Raw genomic sequence first — 20,298 nt, forward strand, 5'->3', positions numbered from 1 at the left:
TGGGCATTAAAGTCTCCTAGAACCAATCGGTTATGCCCGCACAATAGCCACTCAATGTTTGGCCAATAACCTGGAGCACAGCTACCAACCGGCGGTATATGCACATTGTAAAGCTCTATCTCGGAAGCCCCAGACTTAACTGCTACCCCTATACATTCCATATACGGGTCACTAGTGTCTGGCACAAGCGGGATAGGTCTATACTGCACGGAACGGTGTATTATGAAAGCCAGGCCACAACCTCCACTTCTTGTGCGATCCTTTCGAAGCACATTGTATCCATCACAATGGCGTAGGCTGCAGGTGGAATTCAGATTAGTCTCCTAGATCGCTGCGAAATTATCCTTTTCCGATTCATAAATTCCACGATTTCGCTAATCTTACCTCGGAGCCCGTTGCAATTAAATTGCAAAAACGATGCACTATCCGGAACTGGAACAACAATATTGGGTGTAAGATGCTGCGGTGGAGAATATTGTTTTACGGGAGATGTCGGGGGGTCGCATAGTCAGACGACCCACTGCTGCTATCGCTGGCACAGCATCCTGCCACGTAGTCAGTATGACTATACTCCCGCAGCGATGTTAAGCCGGAGCAGTTCCGGTAATGCACCCACTCCAAGCACCGGTTAATCCTAGTTTCCACCAAACACCAACAATTTTTCAGAGGTGGATTATCCCCTCTCAATAATGATGGTGACATTTCTGAGTGAGGAAAGCCGGCTGTAAAAAGAAGGTCCACTGTCATTGCAGTACTCAGTGATAAGAGACTAGTTCACCACAGTGGTATCACAATCGACTGAGTAGTCAAAGTGGGCCTGGAATATCAGGATGCCGGTCATTATTCCTATGGTCCTCCTCACTATCGTCCTACCTCACCCTTTCTGCTCTCCTGCAGAGTGAGTAAGGATCCCTTCCTTGCAGGAGTATTATAAAAATAGCTGGCGTGTACGTCTTAACAGAAACATACTTCTCCATAGTATGTACCACCTTATGTCGGACCGTCTCCACCGATCGCCCCTTTACATATGCGTCCTGCCTATACCTTGGGGTTTCGCTCGATTTCCATTGTCTTCAATAGGAATGATGTTAGAGTTATAGGTTTGTACGCAGGTCAATTTTATTTGCATAATTCGCTTTGTCGGGTTTGCTCCTGCCAGGATTTTGAATTCTAGGCGAATCTAGGGCATACTGTATAAATTTTGGCTCTATATAATCCACCTCCTTTTGAAGGACAGCTATAAAAAGCTTCTTAAATGGTAGGAAGCTGTTTATAGCTGTCCTTGCCTTCCTTTTGTAATAGTGTCTCCTCCAGGTTTGATAGCCATCTGGAGCATCAAATTTCATCCGATTTATTTCGGTGATATTTGGTAAGTGATGTGAGCAGATGTCCTCCAAGATTTAGTTAGAAATTTTGCCATTTCAGTTGACATTGAGCAAATCCACATTGGTTTGTTTACGCGATGTCGTTTGAGGTTCTTCGCACTCTGTCATTGCTTCGAATATTCTACATCAGTTGAATAAATAAAGCTCTAGTAAATCATTCGCTATAGGATGGTATCGTGGGGTGTGACTGTGGAAGAATTGTGGGGAAATTGCTTTTTTGATAAATTTTTCTTTTTTTTTGTCACGAAGAACATGAAGAGTAATAAAGTGAAACGATATGTAAAACATTTCTCAAAAGCACGTGTTTTAACGCTTATTTTGTTTATATTTCTCTCTGCCAATCGTATTCGCAATCTAAACGTGCACTTAGAAAAGTCTCTTAAAAATTTCAATCTTATAGGAAAACAAACAAATTTTTGTTGTAGAGTATGTAGAGCATTTGAAGAAGGCTGATGCATGCAATTTTGGTAGTCATATTAACACGAAATGATGTAACTGTATGGCATGTGGTATGTGATGATTCAAGGACTTTTTTTTTGCCAAATGATCCTTGTGACTAAACAAAATTGCAAAAATCTTCCATTAAAATATTAATTTTGTTTATGTGTCATGAAAGTGTTTTCAAAACCTAAAATAAAATATTTTCTTGCTATGGATGTAGGTGGTAAGGTATCAAATTATGATGATGATGATGACACGTTTATGGTTTCATGAATACTTGTGAGCTACGTTCTGATATCGATGTTATCAATGTGATTGGATGATGTGAAAAGAAGTCAGGTTAGTTGATGTCAATTTTTGATGGCATTCTAAGTCATAAGGGTTCGTCCGCAAGCAAATAGTACACTGAACAAAATACTTCACACATTATGAAATACTAGGCAACCTAAATTTTATAACACAAAATATTGCACAGTATTAATACTTGATCAAGGCAACATGTATCTCATCTTTTATTATTTCACTCCGGTGGACGTAATTCTGCATGACTTAGATCAACCTTTCTCCATAAGGAAATCTTCTCGGAATTCCATGCCTGCTTCCTCAACCCCAATTCTTGTCCTTCCGGCCTGTCCTTAGTTCCCCCTTTGGATAATTCCTTGGGCGACTGAGCGCCTCCTTGTGTTTTGCTCGACTTCGATTTCTGAACCGCCGGCCTGTCTGCAGTTCCCTTATTGGACACTTCCTGGGACGGTTGATTCCCTCACTGTCTTCCCCTTTACCCCGTTTCCTGGCTTTCGGGCATAGACTGGTTGTCCCTTTCGGTTATAAACCGTGTTCTCAATTGTAAGTTAGTCCATACGGGGTATATATTAAACAAAACAAGGTCGATTAAATACGTAAATAATTCAGTTTGACACAATTTTGTATAGAAATAAAATTTTGACAAAATTTTGTATAGAAATAAAATTTTGACAAAATTTTGTATAGAAATAAAATTTTGACAAAATTTTGTATAGAAATAAAATTTTGACAAAATTTTCTATAGCAATAAAATTTCACAAAATTTTCTATAGAAATAAAATCTTGACAAAATTTTTTATAGTAATACAATTTTGACAAAATTTTATTATAGAAATAAAATTTTGACAAAATTTTCTATAGAAATAAAATTTTGGTACATTATTTTTGGGGATCGGCTATATATAACTATAGACCGATATGGACCAATTTTGGCATGGTTGTTAGCGGCCATATACTATTCACCACGTACCACATTTCAACCGGGTCGGATGAAATTTGCTCCTCCAATAGCTCCGGAGGTCAAATCTGGGGATCGGTTTAAATGGGGGTTACATATAGTTAAGACCGGTATGGACTAATTTTTGCATGGTTGTTAGAGACCATATACTAACACCACGTACCAAATTTCAAGCGCATCGGGTAAATTTTTTTCTTCCAAGGAGCTCCGGAGGTCAAATCTGGGGATCGGTTTATATGGGGGCTACATATAATTATGGACCTATATGGACAAATTCCTGCATGGTTGTCAGAGACCATATACTAATACCACGTACCAAATTTCAACCGTATCGGATGAAATTTGCTCATCCATGAGGCTCCGGAGGTCAAATCTGGGGATCGGTTTATATGAGGACTATATATAATTATGGACCGATGTGAACCAAAATTTGCATGGTTGTTAGAGACCATATACTAACAAAATGTACCAAATTTCAGCCGGACCGGATGGAATTTGCTTCTCTTAGAGGCTCCGCAAGCCAAATCTGGGGATCGGTGTATATGGGGGCTAACGAAAAAGTGGTCCGATATGGCCCATTTGCAATACCATCCGACCTACATCAATAACAACTACTTGCGCCAAGTTTCAAATCGATAGCTTGTTTCGTTCGGAAGTTAGTGATATTTCAACAGACGGACGGACATGCTTAAATTCAGAATTTCACCAACTCAGAATTTCACCACGACCCAGAACATATATACTTTATGGGGTCTTAGAGCAATATTTCGATGCTTTACAAACGGAATCACAAAGTTAATATACCCCCCATCCTGTGGTGGAGAGTATATTTTTTCTAACAAAATTCAAATCTTTACAAAATTTTCTATTGAAATAAAATTTTGACACAATTTTCTATAGGAATAAAATTTTGACAAATTTTCTATAGAAATAAAATTTTGACAAAATTTTTTATAGAAATTCCAATTTTGACAATATTTTCTATAGAAATAAAATTTGGACAAAATTTTCTATTGAAATAAAATTTGGACAAAATTTTCTATAGAAATAAAATTTGGACAAAATTTTCTGTAGCAATAACATTTTTGATAATATTTTTTATAAAAATAAAAGTTTGAAAAAAATTTTCTATAATAAAATTTTGACAAAATATTCGATATAAATTGAATATTTTGACAAATTTTTCTATAGAAATAAAATTTTTATGAAATTTTCTATTGAAATAAAATGTTGACAAAATTTTCTATAGAAATAAAATGTTGACAAAATTTTCTATAGAAATAATATTTTGACAAAATTTCCCTAGAAAGACGATTTTGTCAAAACTTTCTATCGAAATAAAATTTCCGAAACGACCGTCCATCCAACCCACTTGCAGTTAAAAGGGCTTTGACCAAATTAGTTTGACAAATATACTTTTCCTCTGTTGGCTTTTGAACAATAAAAATAAAATAAAATAAACAAGTATATAAGGCCGTAAGTTCGGCCAGGCCGAAGCTTATGTACCCTCCACCATGGATTGCGTAGAAACTTCTACTGAAGACTGTCAGCCACAATCGAATTACTTGGGTTGCGGTAACACTTGCCGATGGCAAGGTATCTTAAAATTTCTTAACACCGTCTTCTAAATTACAAGGTAGTCCATACGTAGTATATATTAAACTAAAAAAGGCCGATTAAATACGTATATAATTAAGTTTAAAGTTTCTATAGAAATAAAATTTTGACAAAATAAAATTTTGACATTTTCTATAGAAGTAAAATTTGGAAAAAATTTTCTATAGAAATAAAATTTGGAAAAAAAAATTCTATAGAAATAAAATTTTGACAAAATTTTCGATAGAAATAAAATTTTTACAAAAATTTTCTATAGAAATACAATTTTGACAAAATTTTCTATAGAAATAACATTTTGACAATGTTTGCCATAAAAATAAAATTTTGGTAGATTATATTTGGCTCGAGTGGCAACCATGAATATGAACCGATATGGCAATTTTTGTGTGATTGGCGATCGGCTATATATAACTATAGACCGATATGGACCAATTTTGGCATGCATATTAGCGGACTTATACTAACACCACGTTGCAAATTTCAAACGGATCGGATGAATTTTGTTCCTCCAAGAGGCTCCGTAGATCAAATCTGGGGAACGGTTTATATGCGGGCTATATATAATTATGGACCGATATTGACCAATTCTTGCGTGTTTGTTAGAGACGACATTCTAACACCATGTTCCAAATTTCAACCGGATCGGATGAATTTTGCTCCTCCAAGAGGCTCCGGAGGACAAATCTGGGAATCGATTTATATGGGGGCTATATATAATTATGGACCGATATGGACCAAATTTTGCATGGTCATTAGAGAACATATACCAATACCATGTACCAAATTTCAGCCGGATCGGATGAAATTTTCGTTTCTTAGAGGCTTCGCAAGCCAAATCGGGGGATCGGTTTATATGGGGGCTATATATAATTATGGACCGATGTGGACCAATTTTTGCATGGTCATTAGAGAACATATACCAATACCATGTACCAAATTTCAGCCGGATCGGATGAAATTTGCTTCTCTTAGAGGCTCCGCAAGACAAATCGGGGGATCGGTTTATATGGGGGCTATATATAATTATGGACCGATGTGGATCAATTTTTGCATGGTTGTTAGAGACCATATACTAACACCATGTACCAAATTTCAGCCAGATCGGATGAAATTTGGTTCTCTTAGAGGCTCCGCAAGCCAAATCGGGGGACCGGTTTATATGGGGGCTATATGTAATTATGGGCCGATATGGACCAATTTTTGCATGGTTGTTAGAGTTCATATACGTACACCATGTACCAAATTTCAGCCGGATCGGATGAAATGTGCTTCTCTTAGAGCTATCGCTAGCCAAATTTGGGGTCCATTTATATGGGGGCTATACGTAAATGTGGACCGATATGGACCAATTTTTGCATGGTTGTTAGAGACCATATACTAACATCATGTACCAAATTTCAGCCGGATCGGATGAAATTTGCTTCTCTTAGAGCAATCGCAAGCCAAATTTGGGGGTCCGTTTATATGGGGGCTATACGTAAAAGTCGACCGATATGGCCCATTTGCAATACCATCTGACCTACATCAATAACAACTACTTGTGCCAAGTTTCAAGTCGATAGCTTGTTTCGTTCGGAAGTTAGCGTGATTTCAACAGACGGACGGACGGACATGCTCAGATCGACTCAGAATTTCACCCCGACCCAAAATATATATACTTTATGGGGTCTTAGAGCAATATTTCGATGTGTTACAAACGGAATGACAAAGTTAATATACCCCCATCCTATGGTGGAGGGTATAAAAATAGTTAAATTCGGTTGAGATTTTGATATCGCTCCCATATACATTTTTTGTCCGATTTATCCTCATAAGCCCACCGTAGGTCAGAATTTCACTCTGATTTATTGCACTTTTGCACAGAGAGTGGAAATGCCATTCTTGCTATAACATACATGTTAAATTTGGCCAAAAATAGCAACTAAAACTAAATAATTTCTATAAACTAAATTTAAATCAAAATTGTATCTAGTGGAATATATTTTGAGTCTACTCTTCACCAACCACATTTTAATACAATTTGTATGAAAATTGGAAATTTTCTCTCCAAAATTCCCCCACAATATAAGTGTCGGCGGTGGCCAATAAGTTGCAATACAACGAAGTTCATATAGAAGGGTATTCGTATCTCTTCATGACTTTAAATGAATTCTTGTTAACCCACAAAAGACCGCCTTATTGAACTGTGTCTGCATAAACAAATATTTCATTGATTGAAATTTTTCTTGATCGATGAATGTCGTACTCAAGTATCTGTTCCACCGAATTATACTGCTTTCCTTCTGCTATTTTACATAAATAACGATAAAATTGCGTTTTTGTTTTTGCATCAAAAAGCTTAAAAAATTTTTTAATTGAATTTTTAATTCCTAGATGTACTATGAGGAAATATATTTTCAACTTTATTTCCCTGCTATAAACTTTGTTCCCAAAAATTATGAAAACATAAATTACTTTTCAATGGAATCTGCATATATGCATAACACCATGCTTCAACCTACATTCTATAGTAAATCCATTAAATCTTTTTTTCGGTTAATGGAAAATATATGGGAAGTTTCAATGAGAACCCTAAAGCCTAGGCTTGCAGAACCAGAAACAAAAACGAAACCAAATCCTTAACATGAAATATATTACAGACATATGAAGTGTTATGACAAACTTCACCACAGAGGAGTTGGTGGTGCGATTAAAGGTAGTGTATTCCCATGGTGGTTTTTCCTCTCCACTCCAATTCCGCCATCACTCATAGTGAAGTGTCACATAAACGTTGACCCATTTTTGAGGCAAAGTTGATATAACGATTTCCATTTCTGGAGTGAAAGCCCCTGGAGGAGGGGCGATGGGGCATAGGCTTGTAAATATGAACATGAACATTGTGATTTCCATTTGCACATTTGGTTTCCATACCATAGTTCTGAAGATGATCTTATATTTTGTTTTATGTTTTTTTTTTTTTTTTGCTTTGCCTTCCACCATAGGTCTTTTTTGATATGTGTCAAAGCTACATTTTTTGTTGTAAAACCACTAGATATGAAAATGTATGAGTTTTTTATACTTCCATTTTTTTTGTTCCTTCTGTCTTTGTGAGTGATACGTAATAGGGATTTCTACAATCCTTCATTACATTGAAATATATACAGGTATATATTGAACATAAAAAACAAAAAACAAACATGTCCTGACATATATGTCTCAAATATATGCAGCATACGATTACAATCTCTTTGAAAGCCCTAAATGTATGCTATGAAATGAGCTAAGCCCTTCCGGGTCTGAACCACAGTTGCCACCAAAAATTGGAGAAAATTTTACCAAAAGACTAAAAATCAAAAAAAAAAAATATTTTTATTGTTATTTATAGTTTTATTTCTATGGAAAATTTTGTCAAAATTTTGTTTCTATAGAATATTTTGTCAAAATTTTATTTTCTATAGAAAATTATGTCAAAATTTTATTTCGATAGAATATTTTGTCAAAATTTTATTTCAATAGAAAATTTTGTTAATAATTTATTTCTATAGAAAATTATCAAAATTTTGTTTCGATAGAATATTTTGTCAACATTTTGCTTCTATAGAAAATTTTATCAAAATTGTATATCTATAGAAAATTATGTCAAAATTTTATTTCGATAGAATATTTTGTCAACATTTTATTTCTATAGAAAATTTTGTCAAAATTTTATTTCGATAGAATATTTTGACAAAATTTTATTTCTATCGAAAATTTTGACAAAATTTTATTTCTATAGAAAATTTTGTCAAAATTTTATTTTCATAGAATATTTTGTCAAAATTTTATTTCTATAGAAAATTTTGCCAAAATTTTATTTCAATAGATAATTTTAATTTATTTCTAGAGAAAATTATGTCAAAATTTTAATTCGATACAATATTTTGTCAACATTTTGCTTCTATAGAAAATTTTATCAACATTTTATATCTATAGACAATTATGTCAACATTTTTTTTCGATAGAATATTTTGTTAACATTTACTTCTATAGAAAATTTTGTCAACATTTTGTTTTCTATAGAAAATTTTGTCAAAATTTTATTTTCATAGATATTATATTTGTCAAAATTTTATTTCTATAGAAAATTATGCCAAAATTTTATTTCAATAGATAGTTTTAATTTATTTCTAGAGAAAATTATGTCAAAATTTTATTTCGATAGAATATTTTGTCAAAATTTTATTTCTATAGAAAATATTGTCAAAATGTTATTTCTATAAGTAATTTTGTCAAAATTTTATTTCTACAGAAAATTTTGTCAGCATTGTTTTTATGGAAAATTTTGTCAAAATGTTATTTCTATAGAAAATTTTGTCAACATTTTATTTCTATAGAAAATTTGTCAAAATTTTATTTCTATAGAAGATTTTGTCAAAAAATTTTTTCTAAGAAAATTGTGTCAAATTGTATTTCTATATCAAGTTTGTCAAGAATTCTATTAAACTACCAAACAGTGAAAAATCTATCATTTTTGGAAGAATTCTACCAACTGAGGTGACGCACAGAGCGGTAAAATCGCAAAAAATGGAGTTTAATTAAACTACTTATCCGATTTGAAAAATTCTTTCACTATTACAATGCTACGTTATCACTGAGTGACATAGGCTACACATCTTTTGGAAGCGTGGGCGGTGCCACTCCCACTATTAAACATAGCTCTAGCGGCCACAGTAATGGACCGATTGTCATGAAACTTTCCCAATGTTGTACTGTTAATCTGGTAATAGTCCTTGACTATACTTGGATATGATTGGGCGTAGCACCGCCCATTCAAACTTGGAACGGATATATCTCATGAACTATCAGAGGTATGAATATGAGATTTGGTATATATGTTGATCGTACAGTATGAATTACATCCAAGGTGGAAAAGGGCGGTGCCACGTCCCTTTTAAAAAATCTTCTGGTTTAGTCGGATTTTTTTTTTTTGGAAAAAATTAATACAATTTTCACATAGTAATCAATTTATTATACCCTCCACCGTAGGATGGGGGTTATATTAACTTTGTCATTCCGTTTGTAACAAATCGAAATATTGTTCTAAGACCCCATAAAGTATATATATTCTGGGTCGTGGTGAAATTCTGAGTCGATCTAAGCATGTCCGTCCGCCCGTCCGTCCGTCTGTTGAAATCACGCTAACTTTCGACTTGAAATTTGGCACAAGTAGTTGTTATTGATGACGGTATTGCAAATGGGACATATCGGTCTACTTTTACGTATAGCCCCCATATAAACTGACCCCCATATTTGGCTTGCGGAGCCTCTAAGAGAAGCTTATTTCATCCGATTTGGCTGAAATTTGGTACATGGTGTTGGTATATAGTCTCTAACAACCATGCACAAATTGATCCACATCGGTCTATAATTATATATAGCCCCCATATAAACTCTAAGAGAAGCAAATTTCATTCTATCCGGATGAAATTTGGTACATGGTTTTAGTATATGGTCTCAAACAACCATGCAAAAATTGGTCCACATCGATCCATAATTATATATAGCCCCCCATGTAAACCGATCACCAGATTTGGCTTGCGGAGCCTCAAAGAGAAGAAAGTTTCATCAAATCCGTTTGAAATTTGGTACATGGTGTTGGTATATGGTCCCTATTAGGGACTCCCTAACAACCATGCAAAAATTGGTCAATAATTATATATAGCCCCCATATAAACCGATCACCAGATTTGACCTCTTGGAAGACCAAAATTCATCTGAGTCAGTTGAAATTTGGTACGTGGTGTTAATATATGGCCTCAAACACCAATGCAAAAATTGGTCGAAATCGGTCCATAATTATATGTTATATAGCCCCCATATAAACCGATCCCCAGATTTTACCTCCGGAGCCCCTGGGAAGTGCAAAATTCAACCGATTCAAAATGCAAAAATTGGTCGAAATCGGTCCATAATTATATGTTATATAGCCCCCATATAAACCGATCCCCAGATTTGACCTCCGGAGCCCCTTGGAAGTGCAAAATTCAACCGATTCGGTTGAATTTTGGTACGTGATGTTGGTATATGGTATCCAACAACCATGCAGGAATTGGTTCATATCAGTCCATAATTATATGTAGCATCCATATAAACCGATCCCCAGATTTGACCTCCGGTGCCTTTTGAAGAAGCAAAATTCATCCGATCTGGTTGAAATTTGGTACGTGGGGATAGTACGTGATATTTAACAACCATGCCAAAAGTGGTCCATATCAGTTCATAATCATATATAGCCCCCATATAAAACGATCCCGAGATTTGGTTTTGGAGCCACTTGGAGGAGCAAATTTCATCCGAGTCAGTTGAAATTTGGTACATTGTGCTAGTATATGGCCGTTAACAAACATGCCTAACTAGGTTCATATCGGTCTATAGTTATATATTGCCCTCAGATAAATCGATCCCCAATCACACAAAAATTGGTCCATATCAAGTTCATAATTGTATATAGCCCTCATATAAGCGACCCCCATATTTCAATTCTGGCTCTCTACCACGTATGGACTAACTCACAATTTAGAAAACGATGTTAAGAAGTTTTAAGATACCATAACCCAATTAATTCGATTGTGGATGACGGTCTTTCGTAGAAGTTTCTACGCAATCCATGGTGGAGGGTAAATAAGATTCGGCCTGGCCGAACTTACGGCCGTATATACTTGTTTTTATTATAATAACATTCTGATTAATGAACAGATAAAAAGAACACCGACAGTTTTCAAATAATTATACCCCTCACCACTACTGTGGTACAGGGTAAAATAAGTATATGCATTTGTATGTAACGCCAAGAAGGAGTAATCATAGACCAACCTTTTAGTATACGGATCGGCTTAGAATTAAATTCTGAGTTGATTTAGCGATGTCCGTCTGTCTGTCTGTTGATGTATTTTTGTGTGCAAAGTACAGCTCGCAGTTTTAGTCCGATTGTCCCAAAATTTGGTATAGGGTCCTGTTTCGGCTCAAAGACGATCCCTATTGATATTGGTTCGGTTCAGATTTAGATATAGCTGCCTTATATATTTTTCACCGATAATTGGCGTGTATATCATCCGATATTCCTCAAATTCCGTACATCCGAATATTTTATGAGTCTCGAAAAACTTGCAAAATATCAGCCAAATCGGTTCAGATTTAGATATAGCTCCCATATATAGCTTTCGCCCGATTTACACTCATTTGCCCACAGAAGCCAATTTTTTGCTCCGATTTAGTTGAAATTTTGCATAGGGAGTAGAATTAGCATTGTAACTATGCGTGCCAAATTTGGTTGAAATCGGTTCAGATTTAGGTATAGTTCCCATATGTATGTTTTTCTGATTTCGACAAAAATTGTCAAAATACCAACATTTTCCTTGTTAAATCGCCACTGCTTAGTTGAAAAGTTGTCAAAATGACTCTAATTTTCCTAAACTTCTAATCAGCGTTGCCAGAATTGTTTCGCCAAAAACCGCTAGATTTGCCCAAAAAAAAAATAGCTAAAAAAAGCTAAGAATGCTAAAAAATAGCTAGAAAAAAAAGCTAAATTTTTTTGTATAAAAAGTAACATTTTTGATTGAAATTTAACAAACTTAAAGGCTTTATTTCACTTAAAATGCATATTATTTTCATTTTAATTCATTTTAATTCCATTTCTGTGAGACTGTAACAATATCTAACGCATATTTGCTCTGTTTGCGTATTCGATACATTTTGATTACTATCACAAATTTTTTATTGGAAGTCCTTCGTTTTGTGGGAGCTACCTTCCCAACACCTTTATTTTATTTACTTGTTATTCTAAAATATTAAATAATCTTTGGATTATTTAATATTGGTAAAAAATGCTTTGTCACTTTTTTTTTTAAATAAAATTTTAGTTTGGTTTTGAAATTGTGAGAAATTCGAAATACATTACTTTTATTTAAATTGTAGAAAATACCTACAGTTTACATTTCCCAGTAAAAACATTTTCCTTTTCTTCATGTCCTTTCAAAGTGCTTTAAAAACGTGCTAACGCCAACTTAAATTTCCAAATTCAGACTCGACTTCAAGTAGAAATTATTGTATGTATACGTTTTTAAAATAAAGTGTTGAAAAACATCTTCTATTTTTGAACGCTATTTTGGTTTGTGGTCAAGAAGTAAAAACTCCTCACATTTAAAGACTATTTCATTAATTCTTCCTTCTTTCTTGAAAAGAAGAAGGACAAAACGACTTTATCGTCTTTTGGACAAGGAAAACAGTTTTTATATGAGAAATTCACAAATGCTATTATAACCAAAATTCGCATTCGTATTTTAAGGAGATGAAATCTTTGGCCTCACGACAATATTTTTTCAGTGCACAAAGCAATTCACATCTACTATTTTAATTCAGTAATATCGTAATAACTTTAGAATATTATAATAACATAAAAAAGATAAACGAGTCAAATGATAACTTTTATGAATATGATGAAAAAACTTTACAACAAGGTGTATTTGCCACAAAAATTCCCGCATAGTGGCTGGAATCATTATTAATGTTTCAACTGAGCTTTGAAATATGTGGAAACCCTTATTCTTGCAGCAAGGCTTAGATAAAAACGCCGTTTTATCCATATTTCAATAGAAACGAAAATAAAACAAGTATATACGGCCGTAAGTTCGGCCAGGCCGAAGCTTATGTACCCTCCATCATGGATTGCGTAGAAACTTCTTCTAAACACTGCCATCCACAATCGAATTACTTAAGTTGCGGTAACGTTTGCCGAAGGCAAGGTATCTGAAAACCTCCTAACACCATCTTCTAAATTGTATGTAAGTCCATACGTGGTATATATTAAATCAAAAAAGATCGATCCAATACGTATATAATTCAGTTTTACAAAGTAGACATAAAATTTTGACAAAATTTTCTACAGAAATAAAATTTTAACAAAATTATCTATAGAAATAAAATTTTCACAAAATTTTCTATAGAAATAAAAATTTTGACAAAATATTCTATAGAAAGAAAATTTTGACAAAAATTTCTACAGAAATAAAATTTTAACAAAATTTTCTATAGAAATAAACTTTTGACAAAATTTTCTATAGAAATAAAATCTTGGTAGATTATTTGTGGCTCGAGTGGCAACCATGATTATGAACCGAATAAAATTTGAACAAAATTTTCTATAGAAATAAAATGTTGACAAAATTTTCTATAGAAATGACATTTTGACAAAATTTTCTATAGAAATAAAATGTTGGTAGATTATTTTTGGCTCTAATGGCAACCATGATTATGAACCGATATGGACCAATTTTTGTGTGATTGGACCAATTTTGATATGGTTGTTAGTGACCACATACTAACACCACGTTCCTAATTTGAACCGGATCGGATGAATTTTGCTCCTTCAAGAGGCTCCGGAGGTCAAATCTGGAGAACGTTTTATATGGGGGCTATATATAATTATGGACCGATATGGACCAATTCTGGCACGGTTGTTAAAGATCATATACTAACACCATGTTCCAAATTACAACCGGCTTGGATGAAATTTGCTTCTCTTGGAGACTTCGCAAGCCAAATCTGGGGAGCGGTTTATATGGGGGCTATATATAATTATGGACCGATGTGGACCAATTTTTGCATGACTGTTAGAGACCATATACCAACATCATGTACCAAATTTCAGCTGGATCGGATGAAATTTGCTTCTCTTAGAGGCTCCGCAAGCCAAATCTGGGGATCGGTTTATATGGGGGCTATATATAATTATGGACCGATGTGGACCAATTTTTGCATGGTTGTTAGGGACCATATACCAACACCATGTACCAAATTTCAGCCGGATCGGATGAAATTTGCTTCTCTTGGAGACTTCGCAAGCCAAATCTGGGGATCGGTTTATATGGGGGCTATATATAATTATGAACCGATGTGGACCAATGTTTGCATGGTTGTTAGAGACCATATACCAACATCATGTACCAAATTTCAGCCGGATCGGATGAAATTTTCTTCTCTTTGAGGCTCCGCAAGCCAAATCTGGGGATCGGTTTATATGGGGGCTATATATAATTATGGACCGATGTGGACCAATTTTTGCATGGTTGTTAAATACCATATACCAACACCATGTACCAAATTTCAGCCGGATCGGATGAAATATGCTTCTGTTAGAGGCTCCACAAGCCAAATCTGAGGGTCCCTTTATATGGGGGCTATACGTAAAAGTGGACCGATATGGCCCATTTTCAATACCTTCCGACCTACATCCATAACAACTACTTGTACCAAGTTTCAAGTCGATAGCTTGTTTCGTTCGGAAGTTAGCGTGATTTCAACAGACGGACGGACGGACGGACATGCTTAGATCGACTCAGAATTTCACCACGACCCAGAATATATATACTTTATGGGGTCTTAGAGCAATATTTCGATGTGTTACAAACGGAATGACAAAGTTAATATACCCCCATCCTATGATGGAGGGTATAAAAAGCCAAAAATAGCTAAAAGGGTCATGAAAAAAAGCCAGAAAAAAGCTAAATGCTAAATGCATTTTTTTCCCCGCTAAACGTCTTCAAAAAAAGCCAAATCTAGCGGGAAAAAAGCTAAATTGGCAACGCTGCTTCTAATACATATATATCGAGCGATAAATCATAAATAAACTTTTGCGAAGTTTCCTTAAAATTGCTTCAGATTTAAATGCTTCCCATATTTTTTACTAGGTTAGGTTAAAGTGGCAGCCCGATTAAGATTCAGGCTCACTTAGACTATTCAGTCCATTGTGATACCTTATTAACTAAAAGTTCCTATTACATATGGGCACTTCTATTTTTAACCGTTGAACCTTCTCGATTATTTTCTTCTGTTGAACCAACCAGATTGTTCCAAAAACATTAGTAGGCTGCTTAAGTTAACGTTTTCCTGGTCCGCCAGTAATCTGAAGCTATATGCCCCTAAGATTTGCTTACGCCTTATACAAAATGCAGGACACTCACACAGGAGGTGTTTTATGGATTCCTTTTCCTCCGCATCATGACAGCTCATAGAATAGTCATTGTACTTCGCACCAATAGTTTTTGCAAAATCGCCTATCAGGCAGTGACCCGTTATAAAGGGTGATTTGTTAAGAGCTTGATAACTTTTTTTTTAAAAAAAACGCATAAAATTTGCAAAATCTCATCGGTTCTTTATTTGAAACGTTAGATTGATCCATGACATTAACTTTTTGAAGATAATTTCATTTAAATGTTGACCGCGGCTGCGTCTTAGGTGGTCCATTCGGAAAGTCCAATTTTGGGCAACTTTTTCGAGCATTTCGGCCGAAATAGCCCGAATTTCTTCGGAAATGTTGTTGTCAAAGCTGGAATAGTTGCTGGCTTATTTCTGTAGACTTTAGACTTGACGTAGCCCCACAAAAAATAGTCTAAAGGCGTCAAATCGCATGATCTTGGTGGCCAACTTACCGGTCCATTTCTTGAGATGAATTGTTCTCCGAAGTTTTCCCTCAAAATGGCCATAGAATCGCGAGCTGTGTGGCATGTAGCGCCATCTTGTTGAAACCACATGTCAACCAAGTTCAGTTCTTCCATTTTTGGCAACAAAAAGTTTGTTAGCATCGAACGATAGCGATCGCCATTCACCGTAACGTTGCGTCCAACAGCATCTTTGAAAAAATACGGTCCAATGATTCCACCAGCGTACAAACCACACCAAACAGTGCATTTTTCGGGATGCATGGGCAGTTCTTGAACGGCTTCTGGTTGCTCTTCACTCCAAATGCGGCAATTTTGCTTATTTACGTAGCCATTCAACCAGAAATGAGCCTCATCGCTGAACAAAATTTGTCGATAAAAAAGCGGATTTTCTGCCAACTTTTCTAGGGCCCATTCACTGAAAATTCGACGTTGTGGCTCGTTAGTAAGTCTATTCATGATGAAATGTCAAAGCATACTGAGCATCTTTCTCTTTGACACCATGTCTGAAATCCCACGTGATCTGTCAAATACTAATGCATGAAAATCCTAACCTCAAAAGAATCACCCTTTAGCAGATATCAGGACTTTAGACTTTCCCTACATTTTTTTTTTTGCACTTGTAGTCGAGTCTGAATTCGGAAACTTAAGTTGTCTTTAACAAGTTTTTATTGGACTTTGAAAAAAGCTAAAAAAAAACAAATAAAATATTTTTTTTTTTCGAGAACCAAGTACGCTAAACTCTAATTTAAAAGTGAATTGTATCTTAGAAGTTTCCTTACTTCAATTGTCCGCTTCTTTGGCTCGGAATCAATAGGAACATCATTAGTGTAAAGTCAAAATCTTTGGAAACGGGCATGCTTTTTTTCAGTGTAATTTCCCAAAATGCTTATGTTCACTAATTCAGTACGAGTAGTGATGGTTTAGGGTATGACAAGCCGGCCCCGTCCGACTTTAGTATATAACTCACTTGTTTTTCTTTTCTGCTGGGTAATATTTAATAAATTCCATTTTTCATTTTTATTTGCAGATTAACGTCATTCCTAGGACTACATCTCTTGAAGAGATTTTACATTAATTACGGTAAGTTAGTAATTATCCATTGATAGAAATGATGGAATTATTGACATGAGGGATATTCCGTGTATTTCATTAGTCATGTCATATCGGAGATAATGTCACATCTGAAAATACCCAAGTCATAGCAAACAAGCTTGTATATTGAATATCCTGGTAAAAGCCCCACTAAAGTCATCTCGAGAGTCTCAAGCGATCCATCTACATCTCACCATCTACAGTGCCTAAAGGGTCTTTCAAAACGAAAAAAATATTAAAATCAAATAGGGTAAAATGAAATTCAATAAAAAAGGACAACTGACAAACTGTCAATTAACACAAATTAATGAATATCAAACATTTTGATATTCACCATAAAACAAAAAATTCCTATAATACGTCGCCATTGATCAGTGGCATGAAATGAAAGCTTTTTATTCCCTCGTATTTAGAACAATAAAGAAATAAAGCAGAATTCATTCCATTTTTTTCTTAATTTATTCCGCGAGAATAAAGTCATTAAAATGCTTGCATTGTGATTTTCATCTACGAGTACAATCTATAGTAAATGCTGTTTGATTTTTTGTTTCGTTTGATTTACATTAAAATTTCAGGACCTAAATAAAAATTGGGACATTACATAACTCATTGGAGTGTGCATGCATGATTGTTAGCCGTCTTTATATTCCTTCACAAATGAAGTGTGAAAGGATACATTTTGTATGAAATATAATTATTTTACATTGAGGATTTTATTTACTCGTAAATTGAAATGATTTGCCAGCTTTTAATTGAAAATGCTGAATAATTTGTAAGCCCTCAAAAGGGTGAACAGTGGATTTATACACACAGTGTTACTGTTCAGAATTTCTAAACGATTGTATTCCCTAATAAAGAAAGGTACAATTTGAATGCAGAACGCATTGGAAATAAAGGAATTTATAGAATTTCTTTCTGTGAGAATTGGAATATCCTTTTTTATACCCACCACCATAGGATGGGGGTATATTAACTTTATCATACCGTTTGTAACACATCGAAATATTGCTCTAAGACCCCATGAAGTATGTATATTCTGGGTCGTGGTGAAATTCCGAGTCCATCTGAGCATGTCCGTCCGTCCGTCTGTTGAAATATCACTAACTTCCGAACGAAACAAGCTATCGACTTGAAACTTGGCACAAGTAGTTGTGATTGATTTAGGTCGGATGCTATTGCAAATGGGCTATATCGGTCCATTTTTACGTATAGCCCCCATATAAACGGACCCTCAGATTTAGCTTGCGGAGCCTCTTGTGGAACATGATGTTTGTATAAGCCCTCTAATAACCATGCAAAAATTGGTCCACATCGGTTCATAATTATATATAGCCCCCATATAAATCCAGATTTGGCTTGCGGAGCTTTTAAGAGAAGCAAATTTCATCCGATCCGGTTGAAATTTGGAACATGGTGTTAGTATATGGTCTCTAAGAACCGTACCAGAATTGGTCCATATCGGTCCATAATTATATACACGCTCACAAAAAATCGCTTCTGTAACATATACTCCCAAACATATTTTGCTTCAAGCATATATATTTTTGGGTATTGCCCAAACATTTATATGTTTGATCTCTTCCAATATATAATATATTTGAAAGCATATTGGTCTAAACAATATATGTTTGGGTAGTCTAAGTTCCAAACATTTTGTATTTTTGCATCCAAAATCAAAAATTTTGTCTTCCAAAAAACAATATGTTATTATGTGAACATATAATATGTTTGGAAGCATTTTGCACCCAAAAATATTATATGCTCAAAAAAAATTCTCCCAAACAATATTGTGCTCAAAATTTTATTTATTTATTTATATATTTACAATCATAATGAATTATGAAAAAAACAGGTAATATAGGTGCTAACAACATAGGTTTTCGACCTGAATGCTCAAAATTTTGTTTCTGCCCAATTGTATATTCCCCCACATCTTTCTCACTTCCACGAGATTTTTTAGTTCTTAGCACCTTTTTCTGTAATACAAACATTGTAGAAGAAATTATTCAATTGTATGATTTTTTTTATTTTAATTTTACCTTTTGCCGGACGGGGATTCGAACAGCGGACCACACAGTTTGTAAGGATCAAAGAAGTAGCTGATCAATTGCCCAAGGAAAAATAAAATGTTAATTTTGTAATAACAAGCAACAACCACCAACTTAATTCAATATCGCTCCCTGTTAAATAGCGCTCCAAGCTACTAAACACATATATGTTTATAGGCTATTTCTAAATTAATATATGTTTGCATCCAAGCATATTATATTTACAAACATTTTATGTCCCAAACATAATATGTTCTAACATATTAACATATATGTCCCAAACATGTTATGCTAGTTTATGAACATTATATGCTTGCACTTTATAGCCAAACATATGAAAAACAGTCTTTTTCATCCGTGTATATCCCCCATATAAACCGTTCTCCAGATTTAACCTCCGGAGCCTCTTGGAGGAGCAAAATTCATCCGATCCGGTTCAAATTTGGAACGTGGTATTAATATATAGCCGCTAACCAAAATTGGTCCATATCGGACTATAGTTATATATAGCCGATCCCCAATCACACAAAAATTGGTCCACATCGGTTCATAATCATCGTTGCCACTCGATCCAAAAATAATCTACCAAAATTTTATTTCTATAGAATATTTTGTCAAAATTTTATTTCTATAGAAAATTTTGTTAAAATTTTATTTCTATAGAAAATTTTTTTTAAATTTCATTTTTATAGAAAATTTTGTCAAAATTTCATTTCTGTAGAAAATTTTGTCAAAATTTTATTTCTATTGAAAATTTTGTCAAATTTTTTTTTTTCGAAAAAAAAAATTTTGTTAAAATTTTATTTCTATAGAAAATTTTGTCAAAATTTTATTTCTATACAAAATTTTGTCAAAATTTTATTTCTATAGAAAATTTTGTCAAACTGAATTATATACGTATTTAATCGATATTTTTATACCCTGCGCCACACTGTGGAACAGGGTACTATAAGTTAGTGCATATGTTTGCAACACCCAGAAGGAGAAGAGATAGACAC

At 34.4% G+C, this 20,298-nt stretch overlaps 1 protein-coding gene across 1 annotated transcript in view; it reads left to right on the forward strand.

The window, feature by feature from the left end:
* LOC142238121 (uncharacterized) overlaps positions 1–20,298 on the forward strand; it is a 464,847-nt gene that overhangs the window by 234,626 nt on the left and 209,923 nt on the right. The window contains exon 2 of the mRNA XM_075309671.1: positions 17,188–17,240. The gene's annotated coding sequence lies outside the window, so the exon portion shown is untranslated. The remainder of the gene's footprint in view (positions 1–17,187; positions 17,241–20,298) is intronic.

Source organism: Haematobia irritans, chromosome 5 (genome assembly GCF_050003625.1).
Source record: "Haematobia irritans isolate KBUSLIRL chromosome 5, ASM5000362v1, whole genome shotgun sequence".
Lineage (NCBI taxonomy): Eukaryota > Metazoa > Arthropoda > Insecta > Diptera > Muscidae > Haematobia > Haematobia irritans.